This window comes from Scylla paramamosain, chromosome 4, assembly GCF_035594125.1.
Source record: "Scylla paramamosain isolate STU-SP2022 chromosome 4, ASM3559412v1, whole genome shotgun sequence".
In the NCBI taxonomy this organism is placed as follows: domain Eukaryota; kingdom Metazoa; phylum Arthropoda; class Malacostraca; order Decapoda; family Portunidae; genus Scylla; species Scylla paramamosain.
Window position 1 is genome coordinate 24012334 of NC_087154.1, and position 9693 is coordinate 24022026.

The 9693-nt window shown below is 41.0% G+C and overlaps 1 protein-coding gene across 11 annotated transcripts in view; it reads left to right on the plus strand.

The window, feature by feature from the left end:
- LOC135099894 (uncharacterized) overlaps positions 1–9693 on the plus strand; it is a 53928-nt gene that overhangs the window by 25101 nt on the left and 19134 nt on the right. Inside the window, exon 5 of one of the 11 annotated variants that reach the window (XM_064002545.1) lies at positions 7356–8764. The exons of 7 other annotated variants lie outside the window; for them this stretch is intronic. The gene's annotated coding sequence lies outside the window, so the exon portion shown is untranslated. Of the gene's footprint in view, positions 1–451; positions 559–1740; positions 2092–4422; positions 4559–7355; positions 8765–9693 lie in introns of those variants that run through there. 3 more of the 11 variants (XM_064002546.1, XM_064002542.1, XM_064002544.1) reach the window with 3 other exon arrangements.

Consider the following 9693-nt stretch of genomic DNA (forward strand, 5'->3'; position numbering starts at 1 on the left):
ACAGAACCTGGTGTGTCACTCAGAAGGGCTTTGATGATCCATATGGTCAGGTAAGGGTTTGGTGAGCTGGGACAGGATTGGAAACTCTTGTATATATTGTTGCATCTTTGAATAATATAACCTTAGCAACAAGTATACAATTTGATGTCATGACAACTAGAGGACTAGAGCACTGGAAAGGGATGGGGGTAGTGTTGTGAAAATGTAGGGGACTGAGAGGGAGCAAGATAATTTTGCAGAAGTATTTGTTTTTTGTAGAACATCTTTATGGTCTGACTATGATGAGACATCACTGTCACACTGACACAATTTACTGGATTTACAGAGAACCAATGATTCCTGTGAGTATCTGGTCTGTGGTGGACTGGAGGGTGATATGCAAATGAAATATCAAAATGACTGTTAACCTGTTAGATTAAATACTTACTATTAACCACCTTATTTTGGGCAGGTAAAATGTGTGCTTGGTGTCATATTCGGGATTGCAGTGTGCACCAAAATTTGAAGCTTCTACACTGAATACAACTATATATATATATATATATATATATATATATATATATATATATATATATATATATATATATATATATATATATATATATATATATATATATATATATATATATATATATATATATATATACGCAGTGGAACCTCGACTTATGAGTTTAATTCATTCCATGACGGAGCTTGTACCTCGATTTGCTTGTATGTCAAATCAGTTTTCCCATTGAAATCAATTGAAATGCTTCCAGCCCCCCATAGGTAAAGGAAAAGGTATTTATAAATAACAAATATTGTATAAAACATAATGAAATATAACAAAAGAGGATATAAAGAAATAAACTAGTTTTATAAAGAGTATTTACTCTGGAGATCAGATGATTTGGGCTAATGGAAGATGCTGCCAGAGGTGGAGGGTGGAGGAAATAGGCGGAGGAGATGGGAGGAGTTTATTTTGTTTAGTGCTCTTTAGTCACTTTCATTTGCCATAAACTCTGTCGCTTGATCTATTCACTTACTCATTACACTCGTAATGCTACACTTTAATGTTGAACTTAATTGTTATAATTTTTTTACACTTCATTTTTGCTGAACTTGATTTTCTTCACTGATTTTTGCTCTTTTTGCCACCCTCTTATCTTTTCAACTGCAGGATGTTTCAGAATGTTTCAGAAATGAGTGTCATTACATGGGCATCATCCACTTCTTCTCAGTGCTGTACTTTGCACTCGTTTGCTTATGACAGGCATGGGCATGATTATAAAAAATTATTATGATTTGATTTTGATTATGGTCTGGAATACTTTTTTGATTGTGATTAAATTATGATTACTTTAGTTTTGCTATTTTTTATCATTATTATTTTTTTTCTTTTTGTGCATGAAATGAGCCAGGACACTACAGATGCATCCTCAGATATGTCACGGGCTCAGTATACATATCCTCATATTGGAAGGGTTAATGTAAAAAAAAAAAAAAATTGTGATAGTAATGTGACAGTTCAATCCAAAAGATACATTTTAATACCTATTTTGCTTTAAGTTTGCAGTCTGAATGAGTAATTAACATGTTACCTGTGATACAAACTATTAAGGGGTCATCAGCTTCTATTATTTAATGCAGTGATACCCATTGATGAGTTATACATCAGATTTCTTACGTGCACATTTTCCTCATTATATTAACCCCTAAAGGATCAGTGGTGGTTATAGCCAGTTTGCAATTTTTATCCAGGACCTTATCTGGAAGGCAAAACAAGACCTATGAAAATAGGACTAAAATCACAACAAGCAGCAGAAGAGATATTAGAAAGAACATCCAGACTAAGAGAACTAGAAGATTGCAAAGATATATAGATTAGGAAGAACATAAATGGAGAACGGAAAAAATTGAAAGGAATGTATGAAGATTCTAAAGAGAAAAATGAATAAAGAACATAAGAAAAAAGACAAAATTTTTTGGAGAGTTTTGGGAGACAGTGAAGAAAGATAAAAAAAAAAATAAAAATTAAGATAAAATAGAAAAAAAAAAAAAAACAGTAAAGATGAAGGACTGCTGAATGTGATGTATATAAACATAGACAGACTGATATGCAGAAAACTTGAATTACAAGACTATTTAAAAGAAAAAATCCAAAGGTGGTGTGTTTAATGGAAACAAAGCTAGAAAAAGAAAACCAGATAGTCATTAACAATAACTACAATACATGGAGAAGAGACAGGATTGGTAAAGGTGGGGGAGGTGTAATAATAATGACAAGAAAAGAGGTAAAGACAAAAATAGTGAAATATGGGGAAGGAAAAGCAGAAACAGTGAGTGTTAACTTGGAGGATAATAAAGGAGAAATACTGATGGTAATAACAACATATGTACCACCCAAAACAAATTCTTGAAGCAAGGAAGGATTATGAGAAAATAATAGAAGATACCATTCAGTGCTTGAGTAAATCAATCAAAAGTAATAAAATAATAGTATTATTGGTTGGTGGCTTCAGTTGCAAAGAAGTAAGTTGGGAAACATTTGAGGCAGAAGGAAATGAGACTGCATAGGGAGAAAGATTTCTGAAGCTGACTATGGAAAACACAATGATGCAATGATGAAGAGGGAGATGGAAAGAGAAAAAGAAAACAAAGAACTGAGAGAAGTGGTGACAAAAATAGTGACTTAAACATGAAGTACTGTGAAGAAATTAAGAAGCTCAAGGAAGAGAACAAAGATTTAAAGAAAACTTTGCAAGAGGGTTGGAGAAGTGAAGGAGTTAGTGACAGAGGAAGTCAAAAGGTGGATATGGAGGAAATAGTAAGGCAACAGCAAGAGGAACACAATAAGGATATGGAAAAGTAAGTGAATAAAATAATAAAGGAAAAAAGTAATCTTGTGAGAGTCATGATACAGAGAAAGATGTGTGCAGTGGTATTTGGGGTTAAGGAGAAGAGGCTACTCATGAAAATGACCAGAAGGAAAGAAGTGAAAAAGGCTAAGGAAATTATAGCAGAAGTGGCAGAGGAAGGAGAGGGGATAATCAAACAAATTGAAGAAATTTATGGGATTGGAAAGTACAAAGAAACTGGAACAAGACCGATGAAAATAAAATTCATTTCACAAACAGCAGTGGAACATGTCTTTCAAAGAACAGGAAAATTGGCAAAAGTAGAAGGAATGAAGGAAATATAGATAAAGAGACATGAACAAAGAATTGAGAGTAGAGGCCCAGTCAAGAAACAAGGAGAGAACACAGGAACAAGCGAGAAGATTCACCTGGAAGTTTGTGGACATGAACATGAGGAAATGGTTGCACAAAGATGCCACACAAGATCACCAAGCAGAATTTAAAGATTATGTATACTAATGTAGATGTTTGATGTTGAGTGTTTGGTGTTGAGCCTATTGGAATGTAAAGACTACTTAAAGAACAATAAACCAGATATGGTAAGTTTAACAGAAACCAAACTAAAAGAGATAAAGTTGGGATTTGCAAAGGAAGGATATAGCACATGGAGGAAAGACAAAAGGAAAGGGAGGAGGAGTGATGATATTAGTAAAAGAGGATATTGTTGTTGAGAAAGTGGAATATGGTGATGGAATGACAGAAACATTGAGTGTTGTGATTAAGATCAAAGTATGTGAAAAAAAGGAAAATCATTGTGACATACATACCACCAAAAAACTAATGCTTGGGAGACCAATAAATTTAAAAGTACGCAACTAGAAACAAAACAAAAAAATATTATAGAGGAAATTATGAGGAAATGTAACAAAGTGCTCTTAGTAGGTGACTTCAGCACTAAAGTAATTGACTGGTAGGAGATGGAAGTGAAAGAAAATGTTGGGTCATGGAATGAAGAACTTATGCAAACCATGATGGTGAATACAATGAGACAATGGGTGAATGAGCATACAAGATGCAAAGGAGAAGAAGAACCATCACAGTTGGACCTAGTGTTTACAAAAACTCCATAAAGTAGACCAAGAATACATTGTCTGACTCCACTGGGAAGAAGCAATCATGTGATAATAGAAACAGTACCACAAGAGGAAAAAGTCTTCCATAGGAAAGAACAATACAGAAATGGGAGACAGAACTATGCTAAGGCAAACTTTGCAGAACTTTATAAATTTTACTTCGGCAAAATCACCTATCTGCTGGGCGGACATTTCCCATGAGAGAGAGTGTGTCACGCGCTGCCGGCAGTTGTTTGCTGATCGCCGCGTCGGGCAGACACGGTCATTCTGGGTCATACGGTCTCCCAAGTTTTTGCTGTTTTCTTTCAGATAAGGCCACGATACTTGTTACGCAGGTACAGTGCCTTCAACTTCGTTACCCGTTTTTGGGGCGAGTTGTATTATTGGTATATCGGTCTCCACTGACGATGGAACTGTGTGGGAAGCTTACGGCTTTGTTCTCCTTATCGCAGTGCGGCAGCCATGTCGGAGTCTGGTGAAGCGTCCTCTGCCTCTCGATCCCCTTCCCTTCCTGCCCCACGTGCCTTCTGTGGGCCTTCTCCTCTCCCTGGGTCCACTGTTCGCCCTCAAGATGACGACGACAGGCACAGGGATCATTCATCTCGTCGCTTGAGTGGGAGGCATGGTTGCGTGAGATTACGTAACAGTGCTGACGCACGTGGTTCCCACGGCACTTCTCCTGCTCCTCCCCCTTGGTCAGTTGTGTTGGACGCCTTGCGGCTGATTTGCGGGGTGAAGTGGAGGCCTTGCAGGCAGACAGACGGCAACTACCACCCCCTACTGGGTCGGCGCAGGTGACTGTGGAGGACAGTACTCTGGGGGGCTGGGGTTTGTCGCCTCCTTGTTCTGCCACTTTTTCTGGTTTCTCGGCCAGGATGAGTGAGGATGAGGCAGTGTCGATGCCTGCCGCCCCTGCTGACAGCACCTTAATTCAGGGCACTAAGGCCTTTGGTCCTTCTGACACGGTGGTTGCTGACATTGACAATAGAGTGGCAGAGATGGTAAACTTTCTCTTTAATAATGGTATGAGTGAGGAGGACTACAAGGCCATGTGTGAGGACGATGTTGTCAAGAGGCCTAATAACTGCCATGCTCTTGCGCCAGTGGAATGCAACCCACAGGTGTTGGAGGCCCTGAAGCTGGATGCCAGGAAGACAGACTTCCGCTTGAAGGAGGTCAATAAGGACATCCTGCAGGCTTCAACCATTATCACCAAATCCTTAGTGGCACTGGATGATTTGGCTGAACAGGAAGGTAACCCCAAGTTGGCACATGAGGTGAGCATGCTAAATGGTGCATTGGCATTGCTAGGCAATGCCAATCACAGGAACAATTTGGCCAGGTGTTTTGTCATGAAACGCGAGATAAACTATAAATATGCTCATCTTTGTTCAGATAAGGTGCCAATTACTCGCTTTCTGTTCGGTGACGATGTGTCCCAGTCTGCCAGACAAATTGAGGAAGCGGAGAAACTGCGGAGTAAGTTCTCGCAGAAAAAGCCTGCCTTTACTAGCAAGTTCGCAGGTAAACACCCTGGTGGATATTGGAACAAGCCTGCTAGTAGGGGATATTACGCCAGGTTCCAACCCTACGGGCAACAGAGGTATGGCTCCAGGGCTGCCCTATGACTGCCTTCCACTCGTCAGGATGTGGAGCCAAAAAACTCCAAGGGCCGGGGCGGCCGCAGCAGGCAGCCCCAGTAAACTTACAGGCAAGTGCATGTTTTGAAGCTGGCAGACTACACTCTTTCCTGCATGAGTGGCGTAAAATTACCAGTGACCCTGTCATTTTGGATATTGTTCAGCATTGCCACCTTGATATTGATGTCGATAGTGTTCATCCTTTATTTTTTAATGATTTGGAATACAGGTTCCACACTGTGCAACAGGGGATAATTTCTGGAGAGATCAAAAAACTTTTACAGCTTAAAGTCATTAAAGTCACACACAAACAAACTCAGCAGGTTATCTCTCCTATTTTTTTTGCGAGAAAAGAAAAACGGGGAATTTCGCCTGGTTCTTAACTTGGAGAGGTTAAACAAATACATACCATATAAACATTTTAAAATGGAAAATTTTGAACAGGCCATCAGGCTCATCAACCAGGGTGATTTTTTGGCTTCTGTCGATCTCAGGCATGCTTATTATTCTGTTAGGGTTGCAGATGAGCAACAACGATTTTTATGTTTTACATGGCAAGGTGTTATCTATCAATTCACCTGCCTCCCTAATGGCATTTCTGAGGGACCTCGGCTTTTCACCAAACTGATGAAGCCAGTATTTGCTACTTTAAGGCAGGAAGGATACACTATCACCAGCTTTATAGATGACACATTAATTTGCAGTAACTCTTACTCAGGATGTCTTCAGGCGATTCAGGCCACCATTTCTCTGTTGCAGAGGTTAGGCTTTTGTATCAATATGGAGAAGTCTGTTCTCACCCCCACACAATGTATTGAATACCTAGGCAATGTTATTAACACCAAGTTCATGACTGCCTCTTTACCTGAGCGTAGACTAATCAAAATTCGCCAAGGATGTGCAGAACTTTTGTGTAAAGATGTTGCCCCCATTCGAGAGGTGGCCAGGGTGATCGGCCTCATGGTGGCTGCGATCCCAGCAGTGGAGTTAGGTAAACTTCACTACAGGAAGTTGGAGGGGGGAAAAATTGCCGCTTTGAAACAGGAGTATGGTAATTTTGACAGGCCTTTGAATATTACTGCAGACATGAAACTAGACCTTTCCTGGTGGTTAGACAATGTGGACAGACACCACAGACACATTTTTAGGCCAGGTACTGACATCGATTTATTTACTGATGCCTCCAGCCTTGGTTGGGGGGGTCATTTGGGGTGTCAGATTACAAGTGGTACTTGGTCCCTGGATGAAAAGGAGCTTCACATTAACATCCTGGAGATGAAAGCCATTCTATTCTCTTTGCAAGCATTTGAACATGAGCTGGAAGGTAGACATGTTAGAGTTTTTTGTGATAATACCACTGCCATAAACTATGTCAATGAAATGGGAGGCACAAAGTCCAAGTCCTGTAATGATGTTGCTACCCAGATTTGGGATTGGTGTCTGGAACATGACTCATGGGTTACATGCTCGCACATATCGGGGAAGGACAACACCTTGGCTGATGTAGCCTCTCGCAAGATTAATGACAGACATGAGTGGAAACTCGACTCACACATTTTTACTACCTTGTGTAATGTTTTTGGGACACCGTCCATTGATTTATTTGCCTCAAGGCTTAACAAACAGGTTAATACATTCTGTTCGTGGTTGCCAGATCCGGAGGCTAAATATTTTGATGCTTTTTCCTTGGACTGGTCAAACTTTGATTTGTCTTACATTTTCCCCCCATTCTCATTAATTGCTAGGTGCCTTCAGAAGTTACGTGCGGAGCAAGCACGAGGCTGTATGGTGGTTCCTCTGTGGCCGTCCCAGTTTTGGATGGGCATGCTGCTCCAGTTGCTAATAGACTTCCCACGTTTGATAACGAACAGGAGGAATGTTCTAACACACCCGTCCACAACAGATCCACACCCCATCATGTCCCACACGAGGCTCATGGCATGCCTTCTGTCAGGGAAAACTTGCAGAAACGAGGAGTTTCACCAGCGGCTGCGGACATCATACTTGCCTCCTGGAAACCAGGTACTGAGAGGCAATACCGCCCACATGCCCAGAGGTGGTCGTTGTTTTGTGGTAGACGGAATGTCGATCCCACTTCTCCAACTGTAGGTCACATTGTAAATTTTTTGACGGAAACCTTTGACAGGGGTGTGGGTTATGAGTGTGTGAACACTGCGAGGGGTGCCCTGTCTTCTCTCGGCATTGTGGTGGACGGATGCAGGGCAGGAAATCACCCTTTGGTCGTCCGATTCATGAGAGGGGTTTTCAATCTTAGAACTCCTCAGCCCAGGTACACTGACACTTGGGACGTCCAACCTGTCTTAGAGCAACTAAGGTCCATGTTCCCCTTACATGCATTAACCCTTAAAGAATTAACGCTAAAATTGGTTATGATGATGGCCTTAACTCAAGCTGCCAGAATTCAAACTTTACAACTACTGTTAATCAGAGACATGCTCATTAATGAACACTCCATTTCAGTACAGTTGGGGGGCACTCTTCAACAATCCAGACCAAATTTTAACATCAACAGGGTCACATTCCATCGTTACCCTAAGGATCCACGATTATGTGTCTGTAGCACTCTCCTGAGGTACATTGATGTGACTAAAGAGCTTAGACAGGATGAGATGCACACTGATGCCAGGCTCCTCATTAGCTTCATAAAACCCCACAAATCAGTTTCCAAAGACACTATTGCCCGTTGGGTCAGGACCATTCTCCGCATGTCCGGCATAGACATCTCAAAGTTTTCCGCTGGTAGTGTGCGGCCAGCAGCAGCTTCAAAAGCTGGAGTGGCGGCTGTCCCTGTCGCATGCATTATGGCTAAGGCGGGCTGGTCTAGGGAATCTACCTTTGCAAAATATTATAATAAGAACATTGTGGCTGCTTCTGACCTCTTTCAGGATGCAGTGCTAGAATAAGATATGATTTGGGTTTGTTGCTGCACTCCAGTGTTGCAGTACACGGATATTTTAAGTATTTAGTATCTAGTACCTTAGGTTTACCTTATGATGTAAACTGTTACCATATTTCAACATTGTTTGTAGATTGGATTAAGTTGGATGCAATGTACCTTATTTTATACACCAATTGTATGATTGTCTCATGTACAAGATCCTTCCATGGAATAATAGTTATAGTACTGTTTCTTGTGGGGCATTTCCTTTTCCTCTCTACTATTGCATCCTCCCTCGTCATCCACATGGCTTCAAAGCCTCATGGGAAATGTCCGCCCGGCAGATAGGTGATTTTGCCGAAGTAAAATTAACAAAGTACACGAGACTTACCGTAGGTCAGTTGAAGTGTACTTCTAATTTTTCGAGGCAAATCACCTCTGCTGGTGCGGAGATTTCACATGCCCTCCTCTCCCTCCCTACCTTAAGCTCTACAGGTTACTTAATTTCCTAATTGGTTCATCATGTGGATGTCGAGTCCTTGCTTTAAAGTCTGCCGGCAGCGTGTGACGCACTCTCTCTCATGTGAAATCTCCGCACCAGCAGAGGTGATTTGCCTCGAAAAATTAGAAGTACACTTCAACTGACCTACGGTAAGTCTCGTGTACTTTGTTAATTTTACTTCGGCAAAATCACCTATCTGCTGGGCGGACATTTCCCATGAGGCTTTGAAGCCATGTGGATGACGAGGGAGGATGCAATAGTAGAGAGGAAAAAGGAAATGCCCCACAAGAAACAGTACTATAACTATTATTCCATGGAAGGATCTTGTACATGAGACAATCATACAATTGGTGTATAAAATAAGGTACATTGCATCCAACTTAATCCAATCTACAAACAATGTTGAAATATGGTAACAGTTCACATCATAAGGTAAACCTAAGGTACTAGATACTAAATACTTAAAATATCCGTGTACTGCAACACTGGAGTGCAGCAACAAACCCAAATCATATCTTATTCTAGCACTGCATCCTGAAAGAGGTCAGAAGCAGCCACAATGTTCTTATTATAATATTTTGCAAAGGTAGATTCCCTAGACCAGCCCGCCTTAGCCATAATGCATGCGACAGGGACAGCCGCCACTCCAGCTTTTGAAGCTGCTGCTGGCCGCACACTACCA